This window comes from Sus scrofa, chromosome 1, assembly GCF_054392235.1.
Source record: "Sus scrofa isolate SSC_HxYL_T2T_F1_AM1 chromosome 1, Sscrofa_HxYL_maternal_Yorkshire_Landrace_v2.0, whole genome shotgun sequence".
Classification (NCBI taxonomy): domain Eukaryota; kingdom Metazoa; phylum Chordata; class Mammalia; order Artiodactyla; family Suidae; genus Sus; species Sus scrofa.
In genome coordinates this window covers 227,612,019-227,632,629 of record NC_139383.1, presented here as the reverse complement: position 1 = coordinate 227,632,629, position 20,611 = coordinate 227,612,019, and the positions used below count along the sequence as shown (strand labels likewise).

The 20,611-nt window shown below is 35.5% G+C and overlaps 1 protein-coding gene across 11 annotated transcripts in view; it reads left to right on the top strand.

The window, feature by feature from the left end:
- The window catches only part of CD274 (CD274 molecule), a 132,637-nt gene that overhangs the window by 1,031 nt on the left and 110,995 nt on the right, over window positions 1-20,611 (top strand). For 9 of the 11 annotated variants that reach the window (XM_085011669.1, XM_085011664.1, XM_085011654.1 and 6 more), the window contains exon 2: window positions 9,924-10,057. The exons of 1 other annotated variant lie outside the window; for it this stretch is intronic. The gene's annotated coding sequence lies outside the window, so the exon portion shown is untranslated. Of the gene's footprint in view, window positions 1-9,921; window positions 10,058-20,611 lie in introns of those variants that run through there. One more of the 11 variants, XM_085011657.1, reaches the window with a different exon arrangement.

Here is a 20,611-nt window from a genome sequence, read left to right as displayed (position 1 = left end):
GCTATGTAGAGGATTTGCCTTCTAAAAATAAGAGCATTTTGCTAAATTAGCAGAGAAGGGGCGGAGAAAGGCCGCGCAATTGGCATAGGTTACTTTGTCGTTAGTAAATGAAATGTTGTTAGTGTTGTCTCTGAACGATGTCCTACTAACCACAAGGGGGCAGTCAGGGGCCATCTCAGGAGTAGTCAACCTCAGGTGCTAAAGCCTCAGAAGTGCCGGCAGCTGTGTCAATGATGTTCTCCCTCATCTTCACAATGCTTTTTTCTCCATCTCCTTTTTGCTTTCTGCCTCTTTGTCTCCATTTTCTGTTCCCCCAGCTTTGCCCTACTTCACAGTGATATCCATGAGTGCTGTTAAATTAACTGAGAATTGCTTTTGTTTTTAAGATTGATGTAATCTGATTAGCACAATTTCATACCTTCCTTGAAAAACTAATAGAACTATAGTGGCCATGCATCCTAGGCAGAACTTTATATGGGAAACTCTCTGAGAAAGGAACATATTCATTATACTGAGATGAAGATTTTTTTCTAAAGTAAAAAAACATTCTTTCAAACAATGTATCTCAGAAAATTTGTACTCCCATTCTCTGTGTTGTCTGTTCCCTTTGCCAACTTTGTATTTCTCCATACCATTCACTACAGACTGACATACTATATATTTTACTTCTCTGTTTTCTATCTGCATTCTGTCTCCTTCTACCAGAATGTAAGCTCCACGCAGGCAGGGATTTTTGTTTATTCTGTTTGCTTTGATGTCATCTTTGCCTTGAAAAGTGCTTGGCATATAGTAAGTTCTCAGTAATAGTTTAATGTAAATATAATTATGGTTAGTAATATTTACAACAAATGATAAATGAAATGTTAATAATGTCAATAATCATATAATATTTGTTGAATGAATGAAGGAATAAATGAATGAACTCCCTGAGAACTAATTGTTCCTTTATACTCTACTTCATACATATGTCATAATTATTTATTACTGCACTACAGTGAACTTAAAAAAAATCACTTAATTATATTCTCTACTAGTTGTAAGCTCATTAAGGACTACTGTTGTTTCATATTTGTTATTCAATACCTGGGACAGCACCTGCTAAATAGACCCTTAATAAACATTTGTTGAATGAATGAACATATTCTTAAATACCACCAATTATTATCAGGAGTCAATGAATTTATTGAATTGAACAAATTATTAGTCAACTGACTTATTTTGAATAAGTTGCTATTATTACTGAATAAATTACTAACTTGTTAGCATCCTGTCCTAGCTACTTTTTTTCCCAGAACATTGTCATAAAATTGGAGCTGCCCAATAAACTACATTTGAGTTTTATAAATGAGAACTTCATGAGTGCAGGAAAAATATGGAATTGTTAGTAATTATATCAGAATATTTGTTTTTCAAGTTATTTTAGCATTTTACATTGATATCTTGATATGGGAACTAGAATTCCCATGGTTTAATCCTTAAAATTTTTAGTTTATAGATATTGTGGGTACAATTAATTATAATAACTGTAATACTTGTTTGATTATAATATAGCTAATAGGTAGTATTTCCTTTAATTAGTTTTTGCTTTCTCTCCAATTTATTGTCTGTCTTCCCTGCTATAATGTTGGTCTTGTTAATAATTAGTGTTTGTTTACACCAAGTCTATATTCTTGAATACATATGAGTAGTATGTATTTAAAGATGTTTTGAAAGAATGATAACAACACATCATTTGTTGAGTGATTACTACATGTCAGGCATTAATGTGATAGTACATGTTTTACCACATTTAATTCTGTATTAATCATATCACATAGTGTTATAATTATCTCCATTTTATAGATGAAGGAGCTCAGACTTGGATTAAGAAACTTACCTAAAATGAGAGGGATAGTAAAGGGAAGAAGCCTGATTTAAGATAGTCTGCTTCTGGAGCCCAAATTCCTAACCTACTTTGTATAACCATAATTTGTCAAAAAAAATTACAAAAAAAAGAATTTAGTTTCGTGTAATGGTACATGGTATCATAATATCAAAACAAATCTTTTGAGACCAAAACCTTAAATTAGAGGAAATAATAATTTGGACAGGAAGAAAAAATTTATACATGTGCATGCACATCAACTAAGGTCATTGCCTCAGAATTTTTTTAAATTTCACTCTATTGGTAGTAAAGACACTTAGAGGCTGGTTTCAACTACAAGACGAGGTAGCCTCTACAAACTTACTGAAATCATATACTCCACTTTACTTATATGTATCATAAATATAGGAACATGTGGTGTAGGTTGAAGATAGATAATAATACTACCTTCTGATAAAGTTATTAAAGGGTTAAATGAGGTAATTCATTAAAAACACACGAGATAATAAATGCAAAAATACAAAGCCTGACACATATTACTCAATAAGTATTAGCTGTTATAATTATTGCCATCTCTTTTTTGTTGAAATTTGTGAATCAAATTAGATAATAGGTTTAATGCTCTTTAAATAAATTTTTATTATTTTATATATCTATAAATATCATAACATTTATATGTCAGGTATACAGATTATCAGACTCAATTTGGCAAGAATATTAGAAAATGCATTTAAAATCACTTTCATCTTTTTATTTCTAGTACATTAAGGATAGTATGAGATAATATAGTCATGATGCAGTCCTACAAGAAGAGATTTTCCATTAATTTCATTTGGGAAAAAAAAGTCTTGTGTTTAGGAAATAGAAATGAAATAAGTGAAATGTCTGTAAGCACTAAAATCTTGGACTTCTTATTCTAATTATATTGAAAGCATAATGGAATAACATATCACTGGTTAAATATTGAAGTGAATTGTGGAAAATTTAAGTAAAATAGTTTATAGAACAAGGAGTCTGGTAGGGGCTGCAGTGCTCTTAGAAGACTTCCTCTAGGAGACAGAACTTACCCAGGCTTAAACGGAAAGGTAGGTAATAGAAAAGTGGAGCTGACGTTGGAGGAAGAAGAGAGAATAGCAGGTGCAAAGGCATGGAAGGAAGTGAGCAAACATATTCTAGGGGAAAGAAGCTATGATAGTTACGTTAGGAATTAGTAGAAGATGGAATATGGCTGGAGGATTGCATGTGAGAAGCAAGAAAAGAGTTAAAGAAGGAGAAGAGGTAAAAATTAGGATGTAATTTGATGCAGGAGATTAGTTTATTTATAAGTACATCTTCTCTACGAATGCAGGCTAAAAATATGTAGATATATAGGTTGAAGAAATTGACTAAATACTAAGATGATCTGTACTAGTTTACCATTCTAACAAATGTTCATATTGTTTCACAGTTTATTTTCCTTATATAAATGTTCCATAAATTCTTAAATGATGAGCCTGAATGTGTTCCTTTACCAATCTGATTCTTTTCTAAGAAGAAACATTGACTTATTTATTCAAATCCCCATATGACCATTTACGTCACTTAAAAATATTTCCTTGAATCTCTTAGAAGCATGAAAGTACTCTTCATGTAATTGAAAAACAGTGAGTTTATTGGGCACAAAAATCCAAATATATTTGGTATTGAATCTGACTATTTTCAAACATTATTTCAACAAGCCAAAAATGCTATGGTTCAAGTACAAAATTGCAAAGTTTGTCATTAAATTTTCACTGGTCTGTACTGATAGGATCAGTTATTATTATTATTATTATTATTATTATTATTATTATTACTATTATTATTATTATTGCTTTCTTAAGGCCACAAGATGTGGCATATGGAAATTCCTAGGTGAGGGGTCTAATTGGAGTTGCAACTGCTGGCCTATGCCACACCCATAGCAACGCCAGATCTGAGCCACTTCTGTGACCTATACCACAGCTCATGGCACTGCCAGATCCTTAGCCCACTGAGTGAGGCCAGGGATAGAACCTGCATCCTCATTGATGCTAGTCAGGTTCTTAACCTGCTGAGTCACAACAGGAACTCTAAGATCAATTAAATTTTTAAATTACTGTTATATATACCTGGTGTTAAGTATGTATAAAATGAGTTTTATCAGTTAAATAATAAAGCTTTAAAAATCATTATAAAAGTAATAAGATTCAAAAGCAATTGAAGCAATGATACTATTAATTAAAAAAACCCAAAGACTTCTTTATCAGAAAAGGGATTAATTTTTGAGAGAAAGCATGATGTGGAAAGACAACATTGTTACAGAACACTTGAAAATGTAAACACTAATAATAATTTCTCATATTTTAATAATCAGTGTGACTGATTTGGACATTGATAAATGCATCATTGATAATATACAAGAAGATAGGTGAGAAATCAACAATTACTCTATATTGTGCATATTTTAAGAAAACTTTTTTGTTACAAACTTTTTTTACAACATTTTATATTAATAGCTTCCTTTTCATTTTGTTGGAAAAGTAGTAGCTCCCTCAAAAATTTCTACCTTTCAGACAGTGTTGTTTTCAGCTCCTGTGGCAAATTAGAGGAATGTTTTCTGACATTATATTTAAGATTTTTGCGTGTTTATTGATGAAGGATGACAAGATTTCTGTTGAATTAAAAAAGAGGGGAGGGAGGTGTAGGAAAACATTAATGTCAAGCAGAATCAGGAAAGTTATAAAATTTTGCATAGACCAAAAAGGTAACTGTTGCCTCAATGTAATTAAACATGAAACAGAATCAGCAAGTGTCCTAATATCTAAACTTAGTTTATTTGAGCTAGGCAGTTTGAAGTACTACATTAAGAACTTCTAATGAGAGGATGGAAGAAAATATTTCATGCAAATGGGGATCAAAAGAAAGCTGGAGTAGCAATACTCATATCAGACAAAATAGACTTTAAAATGAAGAATATTTTCAGGGACAAAGAAGGACATCACATAATGATCAAAGGATCAATCCAAGAAGATGTTATAACAATTTTAAATATCTATGCACCCAACACAGGTTCACCACAATATATGAGGCAACTGCTAACAATCTTAAAAGGAGAAATCGACAATAACACAATCGTAGTGGGGGACTTTAACACCCCACTTACAGCAATGGACAGATCAACCAGACAGAAAATCAATAAGAAACACAGGCCCTGAATGAAGCATTAAACCAGATGGACTTACTAGATATTTATAGGACATTCCATCCAAAAGCAACAGAATACACATTCTTCTCAAGTGCACATGGAACATTCTCTAAGATTGACCATATCCTGGGCTACAAATCCAACCTCAGTAACTTTAAGAAAATTGAAATCATATCAAGCATCTTTTCTGACCACAATGCTATATGACTAGAAATCAACAGCAAGAAAAAAACTGCAAAAAACATAAACACGTGGAGACTCAACAACATGCTGCTAAACAACCAATGGATCACTGAAGAAATCAAAGAGGAAATTAAAAAATACCTAGCCGCAAATGACAACGAAGATACGACACTCCAAAACCTATGGGATGCAGCAAAAGCCGTTCTAAGAGGAAAGTTTCTAGCAATACAAGCCCACCTCAGGAAACAAGAAAAAGCCCAAATAAACAAGCTAACTTTACATCTAAAGCAGCTTGAGAGAGAAGAACAGACAAGACCTAAAGTTAGTAGAAGGAAAGAAATCATAAAGATCAGAGCAGAAATCAATGAAATAGAAACAAAGACCTAAAGTTAGTAGAAGGAAAGAAATCATAAAGATCAGAGCAGAAATCAATGAAATAGAAACAAAGAAAACCATAGAAAAGATCAATGAAATGAAAAGCTGGTTCTTTGAAAAGATCAACAAAATTGATAAACCCCTAGCCAGACTTATCAAGCAAAAAAGAGAGAGGACTCAAATCAATAAAATTAGAAATGAAAAAGGAGAAGTAACAACAGACACCACAGAAATACAAAGGATCATAAGAGACTACTATATGCAACTATATGCCAATAAAATGGAAAACCTAGAAGAAATGGACAAATTCTTAGAAAAGTACAATCTTCCAAGACTAAACCAAGATGAAATAGAAAAGATGAATGGACCCATCACAAGAACTAAAATTGAAACTGATTAAAAAACTTCCAACAAACAAACGTCCAGGACTAGATGGCTTCACAGGCGAATTCTATCAAACATTTAGAGAAGAGCTAACACCTCTCCTTCTGAAACTATTTCAAAAAATTGCAGAATAAGGGATACTCCCAAACTCATTCTATGAGGCCGCTGTCACCCTGGTACCAAAACCAGACAGACTCCACAAAAAAAGAAAACTACAGGTCAATATCACTGATGAACATCGATGCAAAAATCCTCAACAAAATACTAGCAAACCGCATCCAACAATACATTAAAAGGATTGTACATCATGATCAAGTGGGATTTATCCCAGGGATGCAAGGGTTCTTCAATATCTGCAAATCCATCAGTGTGATACCCCACATTAACAAACTGAAGAATAAAAACCATATGATCCTCTCAATAGACGCGGAAAAAGCCTTTGACAAAATCCAACACCCATTTGTGATAAAAACCCTTCAGAAAGTGGGCATAGAGGGAACCTACCTCAACATGATAAAGGCCATATACGACAAACCCACAGCAAACATCATTCTCAATGATGAAAAGCTGAAAGAATTCCCACTGAGATCAGGAACAAGACAAGGATGTCTGCTCTCACCACTACTCTTCAACATAGTTCTGGAAGTCCTAGCCACAGCAATCAGAAAAGTAAAAGAAATAAAAGGAATCCAAATTGGAAAGGAAGAAGTAAAACTATCACTATTTGCAGATGACATGATACTATACCTAGAGAATCCTAAATACTCTACCAAAAAACTGTTAGAGCTTATCCACGAATTTGGCAAAGTTGCAGGATACAAAATCAATACACAGAAATCGATAGCATTTCTATATACCAACAATGAAAAAGCAGAAACAGAAATTAGGGAAGCAATCCCGTTTACCATCGCATCCAAAAGAATAAAATACCTAGGAGTAAACCTACCTAAAGAAACAAAAGACCTGTACTCTGAAAACTGTAAGACACTGATGAAAGAAGTGAAATATGACACAAATAGATGGAAAGATATACCCTGCTCGTGGATTGGAAGAGTCAATATTATCAAAATGACTATACTACCCAAGGTGATCTACAGATTCAATGTAATTCCTATCAAATTACCAAGGACATTTTTCACAGAACTTGAACAAAATATTGTAAAGTTTGTTTGGAAATACAAAAGACCCAGAATAGCCAGATACCTCCTGAAAAAGAAAAATGGAGCTGGAGGAATCAGGCTCCTGGACTTCAGACTATACTACAAAGCAACAGTCGTCAAAACTGCATGGTACTAGCACAAAGATGGACATATAGATCAGTGGAACAGGATAGAAAGCCCAGAATTCAACCCACACACCTACAGCCAACTAATCTATGACAAAGGAAGCAAGACTATACAATGGAGAAAGGACAGCCCCTTCAATAAGTGGTGCTGGGAAAACTGGACAGCCACATGGAAAAGAATGAAATGAGAACACTCCCTAACACCATACACAAAAATAAACTCAAAATGGATTCAAGACCTAGATAGAAGACCAGACACTATCAAACTCCTAGAGGAAAACATAGGCCAAACACTCTCTGACATAAATGACAGCAACATCTTCTCAGATCCACCTCTCAGGGTATTGACAATAAAAAGAAAAATAAACAAATGGGACCTACTCAAACTTCAAAGTTTCTGCACAGCAAAGGAGACCCTAAACAACACAAAAAGACAACCCACAGAATGGGAGAAAATCTTTGCAAATGAATCGACTGACAAGAAATTAATCTCCAAAATTTATAAACACCTTCTGCAGCTCCATACCAAAAAAACAAACAACCCCATCAAAAAATAGGCAGAAGATCTAAACAGACAGTTCTCCAAAGAAGACATACAGATGGCTGAGAAACACATGAAAATATGTTCAGCGTCACTCATTATTAGAGAAATGCAAATCAAAACCACGATGAGGTACCACCTTACACCAGCCAGAATGGCCATCATCCAAAAGTCGACAAACAGTAAGTGCTGGAGAGGGTGTAGAGAAAAAGGAACCCTAGTACACTGTTGGTGGGATTGTAAATTTGTGCAACCACTATGGACAACAGTATGGAGATGCCTCAGAAAACTAAACATAGAACTACCATTTGATGCAGCAATCCCACTCCTGGGCATCTATCCAGAGAAAACCACGACTCGCAAAGACATATGTATTCCAGTGTTCATTGCAGCACTATTTACAATAGCCAAGACATGGAAACAACCTAAATGTCCATCGACAGAGGAGTGGATCCAGAAGAGGTGGTACATATACACAATGGAATATTACTCAGCCATCAAAAAGAATGAAATACTGGCATTTTTAGCAACATGGATGGACCTAGAAACTATCATGCTAAGTGAAGTCAGCCATACAATGAGACACCAACATCAAATGCTTTCACTGACATGTGGAATCTGAAAAAAGGACAGACGGAACTTCTTTGCAGAACAGATGCTGACTCACAGACATTGAAAACCTTATGGTCTCCAGAGGAGACAGTTTGGGGGGTGGGGGGATGTGCTTGGGCTGTGGGATGGAAATCCTGTGAAATCAGATTGTTATGATCATTATACAACTACAGATGTGATAAATACATTTGAGTAATAAAAAAATGAAAAAAAAAAAAAAAGGAACTTCTGCTGCTTCCACTCAGTCCCTCTCTGGACTCACCCTATGACTGCCGCAGTGCTGGCCTGGTGGTACCTTTTTAACTCTCGCTTAGGTTATTTGATGGATTACTTCCATCTGCACCAGCAGGGTGTGGCTGAACACCAGCAGCCAATGAGGTCTTGAGCCAGGATGGGCAGATTGCCATTCTTATTGGTTGGTAGCCCAAGGGCAGCCAAAAGGAGGTGTAGACGAGCAAGGACTTCACCTCTAGGGGTTCCAGATCCTAGCAGCTGCTCTTGCTGGTTATTGGAGATTCTCTTCTGTCATGCCTCCCACTTAACCATCATGGTTCCTCGGAATTCAGTGTCACATAACTTTACCTTTTCATCACTCACCCACTGGGTCATGCTTTCTCTAGAGAGTTTTCTCAGCAGCAGCCAGACTCCTAGCAGGTAGAATAAAAACAGGCTCAATGTCTTGGATGTGGCCTCTCTTGCTCTGGTTTCAGCTTTTCTTTATTGACAGCAGCTGCCATTGCCTGTAGCCTTCACATATGCCTATCCTGAGCTGTACAATACTCTCCCTCCCTGGCTCCAAGTAGCTTTTAGAGCCCTTGAGCTATCACTCAGCTCTTGAGTCTATGGTCCCAGATCCAACACTTTCCTCAGCAGCTTCCAAAGAATTTTCTCTCTCAGATCTTGTTCACGCTCTACACCTCTCCTCTCCATTTCCCATTTCCGTCTGTCTTCCCAGTATTTTTCTACTTGCTTGTTTTAAAATTTGAATTTACCTCTTCTTCTTCCTTTTCTTCTCCACAACTGTTTTTATACTTATTTAAATATTTAAATTTTTAATGTCATTTTCTTATTTAAAGGTATGGCATGGTCATTATAGAAAATATAGGTAAAATAAAAATAAAGCTGACTTGTTAGCTCATCAGCTAGAGATTATCTTGATTAACACTTGTTGTGTAACCTATTATTTTTCAAAACTACCTCCACATCAGACTTCCTGTGTGGCTCAAAACAAAACTACCTCCACATTTATTTGTATATCTTCTTCTGAGCTTTAAAAGACTGTAATTAGATTGATTTCTGTGGTGCCTTGCATATCCATCTATAGTATTGTGATGAGTGGATGGAAAATTGTTCACAAAAGAAAGAAAACTGATATTTAAGCCAAGTCCTATGGAAAGTATTAAAATTTCCAAATATTGCTTTAGATTTGTACAATGTTTAAAGTTTAAATGGATTTTCTTATTCATTATTGCAGAGAACTGGATTCTTAAGCTTAGAGGGAACCTCTGCTCTCTAGAGATCCACACAAGGATTAAGAAAACACATGGATCTCCAGGGTTGCCTTTTAAGTTTTAGAAGAGCCCTGAATTGGAAGATCTTCTTATAGTGGTAGGTCATCAGACTCTGATTTTATACCAATTTCTTATTTTCTTTTAACTTCCTTAGAGGATCTGTAACTTGTTACCAGCTATCTGAATGTTTTAATTTGAAATCGTTACCTGCACAGTCTATTTATTATTACCTCTAGGGAATACTGCTCCCATCCTACCCTACCATTAGACACAAACAGAAGATAAGGAAGAAGCAATGGAATTTCACAATCCCAGGAAGAATAGCTTGATAACACATGTTCGTGTGCAGAAATTTCTGTCTTTATAATAGACTTATGATAGTCCATCCTTGTGGTATTTTGTGATCTAAAGTTTGTATTTGTATCACTGTTTAAATTTTTAAACAGTTCAGTAGGGTTTGGAGGACAGTGGGCTCATTACATGAATCTTAAAGTTCATATACAATTTTAAATGCAAACAGGACCACATATCTATAAACCTGAGTTGTTTGTGTTCAAAATCTATCAAAATCTACTCCAGTAAGCCTGAGGCCTTAATGGAAGTTATGGTACTTTTGAAATAAACTAGTAAGTACTCTTAACATCCTCCCCCAAAAATATATGACCATGTCACTCATAATTGGAGGAAGGCCTAGTCATCATTCGTCAAATACTGGGCATTGTGTAACTTCGCATGATACCTATATAGAGCTATAGGTTGAGATGGTCGGAGTAGTCATTTTAAATGCATTTTCTTTAAGACAAGCAGTTTGGGAAAGTCTTTTCAAAACTGTTTTGAAGGTATTTTTAGGTCAACTGAATTTGGAGAATAGTCCATGTGTACTACTGCTCTACAAAGTAATCGATTATTTAAAAATGAATTTCCAGATGTCTCTTCTTACTGTGCTAAAAGTTCTTTTCTAAACATTGTTTTCTATTTTATATGTTCTGGATATTAAATTCTTATCTTGTATAGAATTTTCAGTTATTTCCTGCCATGTTGTGAGTTTTCTTTCACTCTTTTGGTAGTGTCTTTTGATATACAAATATTTTAAATTTTGACAAAGTCCAGTATATCTATTTTTCTTTTGTTGCCTGTGCTTTTTGCTGTAATGTCCGTTAAATCATTGCCACATCCAATGTCAATAAGATTTTCCCTTATGTTTTCTTCTAAGAATTTTATTTTTAGAACTTACATTTAGAATGAAATTTTGACCCATTTTGAGTAAAATTTTGTATAATATGTGAAGTCAGCATATACGTCCAGCAGGTGGATATCCATTTTTCTCGGCACCACTTGTTGAAAAGATTGTCCTTTCCCATTAAATATTTTGGCACCCTTGTCAAAATCATTTGACCAAATATGCAAGAGTTTGCTTCTGGGCACTCTTTTCTGTTCCATTGATTTACATGACTGTCCTTATACCAGTGCCTCACTGTTTGGATTACTATAGCTAGAGCTTTGTAGAAAATTTTGATATCAGGCCATGCAGTCCTCCAACTTCCTTCTTTTTTTAAGGAAAAAAGAAGAATTTTTTTTCTTATTTACCTTTGTTGTATTTTGGTAAGAAAATATCAATGACATTTTGATAGGGATGGCATTGAACCTGTAGATGACTTTGGGTAGTACTGAACTCTTAACAATATTAAGTCTTCCAATCATGAACATAGTACATATTTCCATTTATTTATGCCTTTTTTAATTCTCTTAATGTTTTGTAGCAGTGTTTTCTATTCCTAAATATTTTACTGAAGCTCTTATAAATGGAATTTTTTTTCCATTTCATTTATGGGTGTTCATCGCTAGTGTACACTCAATTTTTACATGTTGATTTTGTATCCTGTTTTACTGAAATTGTTATTAGTCCTTAAAGTTGTTTTGTGGAGTCTTTAGATGTTTTTGCATACAAAGAGTGTATCATCTTCAGATAGAGAATATTATACTTCTTTGATAATTTGCATGCCCTGTTTTCTTTTTCTTATATAATTTCTCTGGCTACTACATTTATTTGAAGGGATGAAAGTGAGCATCCTTGCCTTTTGTTCCTGATCTTAGGGGATAAGCTTTCAGCCCTTCACCACTGAGAATGATGTTAACTGTGGGCTTTTCATACATAGCTTTATCGTGTTAAAGAAGAGGATTTCTATTCCTAGTTTCTTGGGTTTTTTTAAATCATGAATTGGTGTTGAATTTTGTCAAATTCTTTTGTTACATGTTTTTTTCCCATCATTCTGTTAGTGTGGTTTATTACATTAAATTGATTTTTGTATGTTGACTTATCCTTAAATTTCAGGAATAAATCTCACTTAGTCATAATATATCACCCTTTTAATATTTTGTAGAATTTGGTTTGCCTTTTTATTGAGGATTTTGGCATAAAGATTATTAAAGGATATTGGCCTGTAGTTTTCCTTTCTATATAGTGTCTTTGCCTGGCTTTGGTATTAGGGTAATTTGGGCCCTGAGATTGAGTTAGAAAGTGTCCTACCTCTTCAAGTTTCTGTATAAGTTTGACAAGGATTGGTTTTAATTCTTCTTTATTTTTTTATAACCTTGTATGAGTACTCACATTTATCTACTGAAGTATATATCCTACATATATGTATCTTTTCAAGAATTACTTTAAAAACAACAGTTATTTAACCATTGTCCAAATTACAAAAGATAACACACTAGACACTAAGAAGAAATGCATATGTTGCACCAGGATAATAGTCCTTCCTGCTGTTTTTTCAGTTAACACTCTCTTGATGTTTGTAGTAAGCATTTTGGTACATATCATTTTGTTGTTTATGGTTCATTTATTACTTAAAATTTATATATGGTCAAATGAAAAATTGTAAGTGAAAATTCAGTGTATTTGGATAAATTCACATACAAGTGTCAACTTCAATCCTCTCAACAGGCAGATTAATTCTTTCACCCCAGAAAGCTCTTTTGTGCTTATTCCTTCGTCAGAATTGTCACCTAGTTATCACTTCTTTCCCACTGTATATTTCACTTAGTATTAATATTGCTTATTCTAGCATCTCATAACTGGAATAAGCTATACTTATATATACTTTTTGTATTTAGCATTGCTCAGTATGGTTTATAGATCTTCTTAAAATATTTGGTAGAATTCACCACTGAAACTGTCTTGTCCTGGGCTTTTCTTTGTTGGCAGGTGTTTGATGACTGATTCATTCTCCTTACTAAGTATAGTTTATTTAGATTTTCTATTTCTTCATGGTTCAATCTTTACAGGTAGCATGGACTACCTCTCCATTTCTTTGCATCCTCTTTAATTTCCCTGATTAATGTTTTACAGTTCTTGGCATTTAAGTCCTTTACCTCCTTTTTCAGGCATATTCCCAGGTATTTGGTTTTTTGGGGTGCAATTTTAAAAGGTATTGTATTTTCGTACTCATTTTCTAATATTTCATTGTTAGTATAGAGAAATGTGACTGATTTCTGAATGTTAATCTTATATCCTGCTACTTTGCTGAATCTGTTGATCAGCTCAAGTAGTTTTTGGGTTGAGTCCTTAGGGTTTTCTATATATAGTATCATGTCATCTGCATACAATAAAAATTTTACCTCTTCTCTTCCTATTTGGATGCCTTTTATTTCTTTTGTTTGTCTGATTGCTATGGCTAGGACTTCCAAAACTATGTTGAATACAGTAGTGAGAGTGGGCATCCTTGTTTCAGATTTTAGTGGGAAGGCTTTCAGCTTTTCTCCATTGAGTATTATATTTGCTGTGGGTTTGTCATAAATGGCTTTGGTTATGTTAAGGTATGCTCCCTTTATAACCACTTTGGTAAGAGTTTTTTTTTTTAATCATGAATGGATGTTGGACTTTGTCAAATGTTTTTTCTGCATCTGTTGAAATGATCATGTGGTTTTTGACTTTTGTTAATGTGGTGTACGATGTTGATTGATTTGTGTATGTTGAACCATCCTTGTCAAGCTGGGATAAATCCCACCTGATCGTGGTGTGCGATCTTTTTGATATGTTGTTGGATTCGGTTGGCTAAAATTTTGTTGAGAATTTTTGCCTCTATATTCATCAAAGATACTGGCCTATACTTTTCCTTTTTGGTGGTATCTTTGTCTGGTTTTGGAATTAGGGTGATGGTGGTGTCATAGAATGTCTTTGGTAGTGTTCCTTCTTCTTGAACCTTTTGGAAAGGTTTAAGGAGGCTGGGTATAAGATCCTCTTTGTATGTTTGGTAGAATTCGCCTGTGAAGCCATCTGGTCCTGGACTTGTATTTGTTGGGAGTGTTTTTTATGACATATTCAATTTCATTTCTAGTGATTTGGCTGTTCAGTTGATCTATTTCTTCTTGATTCAGTTTTGTCAGGCTGTAAGTCTCTAGAAAGTTGTCCATTTCTTCTAGGTTGTCAAATATTTTGGCATACAATTGTTCATAGTATTCTCTCATGGTTTTTTTTGTGTGTTTCTGTAGTATCCGTTAGGACTTCTCTTTTTTCACTTCTCATTTTGTTTATTTGGGATTTTTCTCTCCTCTTCTTGGTGAGCCTGGCCAGAGGTTTGTCAATTATGTTTACCTTTTCAAACAACCAGCTCTTGGTTTTATTGATTTTTTTCTATTGTTTTTTCAAATCTCTGTTTTATTGATTTCCTCTTTGATCTTTATGATTTCCTTCCTTATGCTGCCTTTAGGGTATTTTTTTTTGTTCTTATTTTTATAATTCCCTAAATGGTGGTGGGTTAAGTTGTCAATTTGAGATTTTTCTTCTTTTTTGAGGAAGGCTTGTATTGCTATGAACTTCCCTCTCTTACTGCTTTTACGGTATCCCATAGATTTTGAGTGGTTGTGTCTTCATTATCATTTGTCTTGAGGTATTTAATTTCCTTCTTGACTTCCTCATTGACCCATGGGTTTTTTAGTAGCATGATGTTTAGTCTCCATGTCATAGGTTTTTTTCTCATATCTTTTCCTGTGCTCGATTTCTAGTTACATGCCCTTGTGGTCAGAGAAGATACTTGAAACAATTTCTATACTCTTAAATTTGTTGAGGTTAGCTTTGTGCCCCAATATATGATCAAGTCTTGAGAATGTTCCACGTGCACTTGAGAAGAATGTGTATTCTGATTTTTTGGATGTAATGTCCTGAAAATGTCAATTAAGTCTAACTTTTCTACTCTCATTTAGGATCTCTGTTGCCTTATTGATTTCCTGTCTAGAGGATCTGTCCATTGATGTGAGTGGGGTGTTAAAGTCTTCTATTGTGATTGTATTCCCATCAATTTCTCCTTTTATGTCTGTTAGTATTTGTTGTAGGTATCTCGGTGCTCCTATATTAGGGACATATATATTGATGATTGTAATATTCCATTCTTGAATGGATCCTTTAACCATTAAACAGTGTCCTTCTTTGTCTTTCTTTATGGCCTTTGTTTTAAAGGGTATTTTTTATGATATGCATATTGAAACTCCTGCTTTCCTGTCTTGTCCATTGGCATGAAATATCTCTTCCCATACCCTCACTTTCAATCTATATGTGTCCGTTGCCCTAATGTGAGTCTCTCATAGACAGCAGGTTTTAGGCTTTTGCTTTTTTATTCAATCTGCCACTCTGTGTCTTTTGATTAGAGCATTCAGTCCATTGTCATTTAAGGTAATTATTGATAGATGTTTGTTTATTGCTATTTTAAACCTTGTTTTCCAGTTGATTCTATGTTTCTCTTTTCTTCTTTTATCTTTTGGGTTGGATGATGTCCATTTATTTATGCTTGAGTACTTTTCAGTTTTTATGAATGTAATGTTCGGTTTTGATTTGTGGTTGCCCTGTTTTTTAAGCATGTTAAGCCCTTCCTGTATCTGCTTGCTTTAGCCTGATACTCATATAGGCTCAAACATATCATTAAAATAAAAAAAGCATCTATTTTTTCTTCCTTCTCTTGCCCACACTGTGTGATTTTGATGTCTTTTTTTTTTAACATGTTAATGTTTAGATCTGTATGCTGGCTTATTTAAGTGACTGCTTTCCAACTGTGGTTTCCTTCATCCTAGTTCTTCCTTTTTGTTTTTTAAATTTAGAGAAGCCCTTTCAGTATTTCTTTTAGATGGGTTTAGTATTGCTGTACTCTTTTAGCTTTTGTTTGTTGGAGAAATTCTTTATTTCCCCTTCTATTTTAAGTGATATTCTTGCTGGATAGAGTATTCTAGGTTGCAGATTTTTTCCTTTCAGAGCTTTAAGTATATCTTGCCACTCCCTCCTGGCCTGTAGTGTTTCTATAGAGAAATCAGCTGATAGCCTTATGGGGGGGTTCCCTTACAATTAATGCTTTTCTTTTCTCTTGCTGCCTTTAAAATTCTCTATCTTTAATTTTTGCCGTTTTTATTATAATATGTCTTGGTGTGGGCCTATTTGGGTTCAACTTGTTTGGGGCCCTCTGTGCTTCCTGTATCTTGATATCAGTATCCTTTAGATTTGGGAAGTTTTCAGCCATAATTTCTTCAAATATATTTTCAATCCCCCCCTTTTTTTTGCCATTTCAAGGGCTGCTCCTGTGGCATATGGAGGTTCCCAGGTGAGGGGTGAAATCGGAGCTATAGCTGCCAGCCTATACCAGAGCCACAGCAACACGGATCTGAGCCACGTCTGCAACCTACACCACAGCTCACGGCAATGCCAGATCCTCAACCCACTGAGCAAGGCCAGGGATCGAACCTGCAACCTCATCGTTCCTAGTCAGATTTGTTAACCACTGAGCCACGACGGGAACTCCCCCTTTTCTTTTTCTTCTCCTTCTGGAATTCCTATTATGTGTAGATTGGCTTTATATTATTCTATAGATCTCTTATATTGCTTTCATTTTTTTTTCATTTGGTTTTCTGTCAGCTTTCCTGTTTGGGTGATTTCCATTATTCTATCTTCCACATCACTAATTCATTCATTCTGGTCTTTATTGCCTTTAGCTCAGTTTGTATCTCTGCAAATGAATTTTGTAATTTTTCTATGTTCCTCCTTATATTTTCTAATTCCTTTCTGAGGGAATCTGCATTACCGTTCATATCCTCTCTTAATTCCTTCACTATATTCACTATCTCCCTTTTGAACTCAAAGTCTGTCAGACTGCAGAGGTCTGCTTCATTGTTGACTGCTTTAGGTGAATTCTCCTATTTCTTTAACTGGAATTGGTTTCTGAGCTTCTTCATCTTGCTTGTGTTTTTCTTCTTCTGTGAATTTGGGGAAGCCATACTATAGTTTTGCACAGTCCAGGGCGGGCTGGTGGGTGGCTTCCCTTGGGCAGGGGGTGCCCGGTCCACGGAGGATAGCAAGTGGCTTCTGGCTGCGTGGGCAGGGGGGTTTGCTCCGGGAACACTCTGCCCCCTGTGAGTCGGAGGGCAAGTTCGTAGCTGGGGTGCAAGGGCTTTTCTATGGCAGTCCTCCCCTCCCCTTCTCCCCTCCCAACAATGGCACCTTCTCTCTCCTGCGGGCCCAGACACTCTCCCGGGTTCCTTCTGCCATGGCTTTCCACTCCCCAGACCTTATTGTACCTCTTCCCCCACCTACTGTGCACCACTTCCTAGCCCCTTAGGCTGACTCCATACCACCAACCCTGGCCCACTCCCAGGAACTGACCTCCGGAACCTAAGTCTCAACTCCCAGCCCCCACCTGAGTGTCTCAGGCTGTGGTGTCTGTGCCAGTGCTTCAGATGATCTGTTCATCTCTCACTCTGCTTTTCGGTTCTCAGACCTGCTGTTGCGCTTTTCTCGACATCTTGGAGATCCCTCTGACTTGGCTGATATTTCGTCGGTTAGGTGACTTCTCAGGGTGTGGGTTCCCTTTCTCCTTCACAGTTCCCTCTCAGGAATGCTAGTCTCGTCCTGATTCCTTTTCTCTCTCTCTCTCTTTTTTCCTTTTGTTCTTCCCAGTTATGTCAAGAGTTTCTTGCCCTTTTTGGATGTTTAAGTTCTTCTGCCAGCCTTCAGTTGATGTTCTGTACAAGTCATTTTACATGTAGATGTGTTTTTTTGCTGTGTTTGTGGGAGAGGGTGAGCACCTCCTCTTACTCTTCCACCATCTTGCCTCCTTTGATATGGTTTTATATATAGAAAATCCTGAAGACTTAAAACTCTTAGAGCTATCAACGAATTCAGTAGAGTATACAAAATTAACTTAGAAAAATCAGTAGTGTTTCTATATATCAACAACAAATTATCTGAAAAAGAAATAAAGGAATTGATCCCACTTATAGTAAAGCATCAAAAATAATAAAGTGCTTAGGAATAAACTTAAACAAAGAGGTGAAAGATACCTACTTTGAAAACTATAGTTCAATAAAATAGGAAAAAAAAATTGGAAAAAATTTTTAAATTTTAATTCAAAAAATGAAGTCATTTTGGCACAAAAATCCAAATTAAATAAATTTAGTGTCCAATCTGATTGTTTGCAAAGAATATATCAAACAAAGTATTGGCTATATTTCCCGTGTTGTACAGTATATCCTAGTAGCTTATTTTATATATAATAGTTTGTACCTTTTATTTCCCTACTCCTATGTTGCTCCTCCCTCCTTCCCCCTCCCCACTGGAACCACTAGTCTGTTCTCCATATCTCTAAGTCTGCTTCTTTCTTGTACATTCACCAGTTTGTTGTATTTTTTAGATTCTACGTATAAGTGATGTTGTATAGTATTTGTCTCAGTGGGTTAAGGATCCAGCATTGCCATGAGCTCTGGTGTAGGTGGCAGACAGGGCTTGGGTCCTGCATTGCTATGACTGTGGTGGAGGCCAGCAGCTGCAGCTCTGATTTGAACCCTATCCCAGGAACTTCCAGAGCCCACAAACTTCTGTATGGCCCTAAAATGCAAACCAAATAAAAATTTAAAATAGGAACACTTGTACACTGTTGGTGGAAATGTAAATCAGTGCAGTCACTGTGGAAAACAGTATGGAAGTTTCTCAAAAAACTAAAAATAGAATTACCATATTACCTAGCAGTTCTGCTCCTGGGTGTATAACTGAAAAAAACAAAAACACTAATTCAAAAAGATGCATGTACTCCAATGATGATAGCAGTATTACTTACATTTGCCAAGATATGGAAGCAACCCAAATATCCATCAACAGATGAATGGGTAGAAGATGTGATATGTGTGTGTATGTGTGTATATATACACACATATATCACATCTTCTATCCATGTATATATACATGTACACACACACATGCCATTATATATAATGGAATATTACTCAGCCATGAAAAAATGAAATTTTGCCATTTGCAGTAACATGGATGGACTTGTAGGGCATTATGCTAAATGAAATAATTCAAAGACAACTACTGTATGATATCACTTATATGTTGAATCTAAAAAATACAGCAAACTAGTGAATGTATCAAGAAAGAAGCAGACTTATAGATACGGAGAACAGACCCAGTGGGAGGGGAGAGGAGGGAGGAGCAACATAGGGGTAGGTAAATAAAAGGTACAAACTATTATATATAAAATAAGCTACTAGGATGTATTGTACAATACAGGGAATATAGCTAATATTTTATAACTATAAATTATAACCTTTAAAACTGTGCCTCACTGTACTCTATGACAGCTGTTCTTCAATTAAAAAATGCCTATTAATTCAGAAATTAAATGTTTTTAGTCAAAACAAAAGTCTGCTTTTTAAAGAGAAAAATTAAGTGTGTCTATGCATATAGCTGATAAATGCTGGAGCACTCCTACCCATGTCTACTGGATTCCAAAGATATCTTTGTTTTATCCATATCCTTTGGATCCAAATCCAATTGGAATTAATCTTAATGGTGAAGGCTAATAAATAAATTTTAATGTCTTTGAAATAGACCTTGTAGGTACAAAAGCAGCAAGTGTAAGTGAAGCTGTAGTTTGACTGACCCAATCTCCTTTCTAGATCTTCCTTGCCTGCCTCAACTCTCTAGGCTCTAAATGGTAGAAATGATTTCCCAATGTCTCTGCTGATTGTAGTACCCATGTGAAACAGTTCTGGCCAATGTGAAATAAGCATACATGTGGAGGTTTCTGATAAAGCCTTTGCTTTTCTGATCCAGGCACTAAGCCTTTTTCTGTCCCTTTTTTTCTTCTCTGCCTAAAATGCCTAAAATGTTACACTGAGAGCCATCTTGGGATCATGAGGAGGAAGGCCTGTATGTTAAACAGACATGACTAGAAAACTGGGAGGAGACTGCTGGCATTGTTCAGATACTAAACAGGGTTGGATGTGTACTTCCCATTCATCTTTGAAGCCGTTGTTGCAGGACTGTTATTTACAGAGAACACCATCCTAATGGATACATATATATATATAAACAAAGTAAAAAAATTTTTTTGGCTGTGCCCATGATGCGTAGAATTTCCTGGGGCAGGGGTTGAACCTGAGGCACAGCAGTGACAATCTTGAGTCCTTAACCACAAGGGCACCAGGTATTCCAAAACAGTAAATTTTTATATGAGAAATAAATTAAGCATACAATCATCAGTTTCTCATGAGAGTTTTAGGAGGACTTTAGTAGCCCAAGAATCACGTATCTTCAGGCTTTTAACTGATAATCATAGTGTTTATAGTAGATGATTAACCATAGACTGTCTTTGTACCACTTAAAAAATGATCA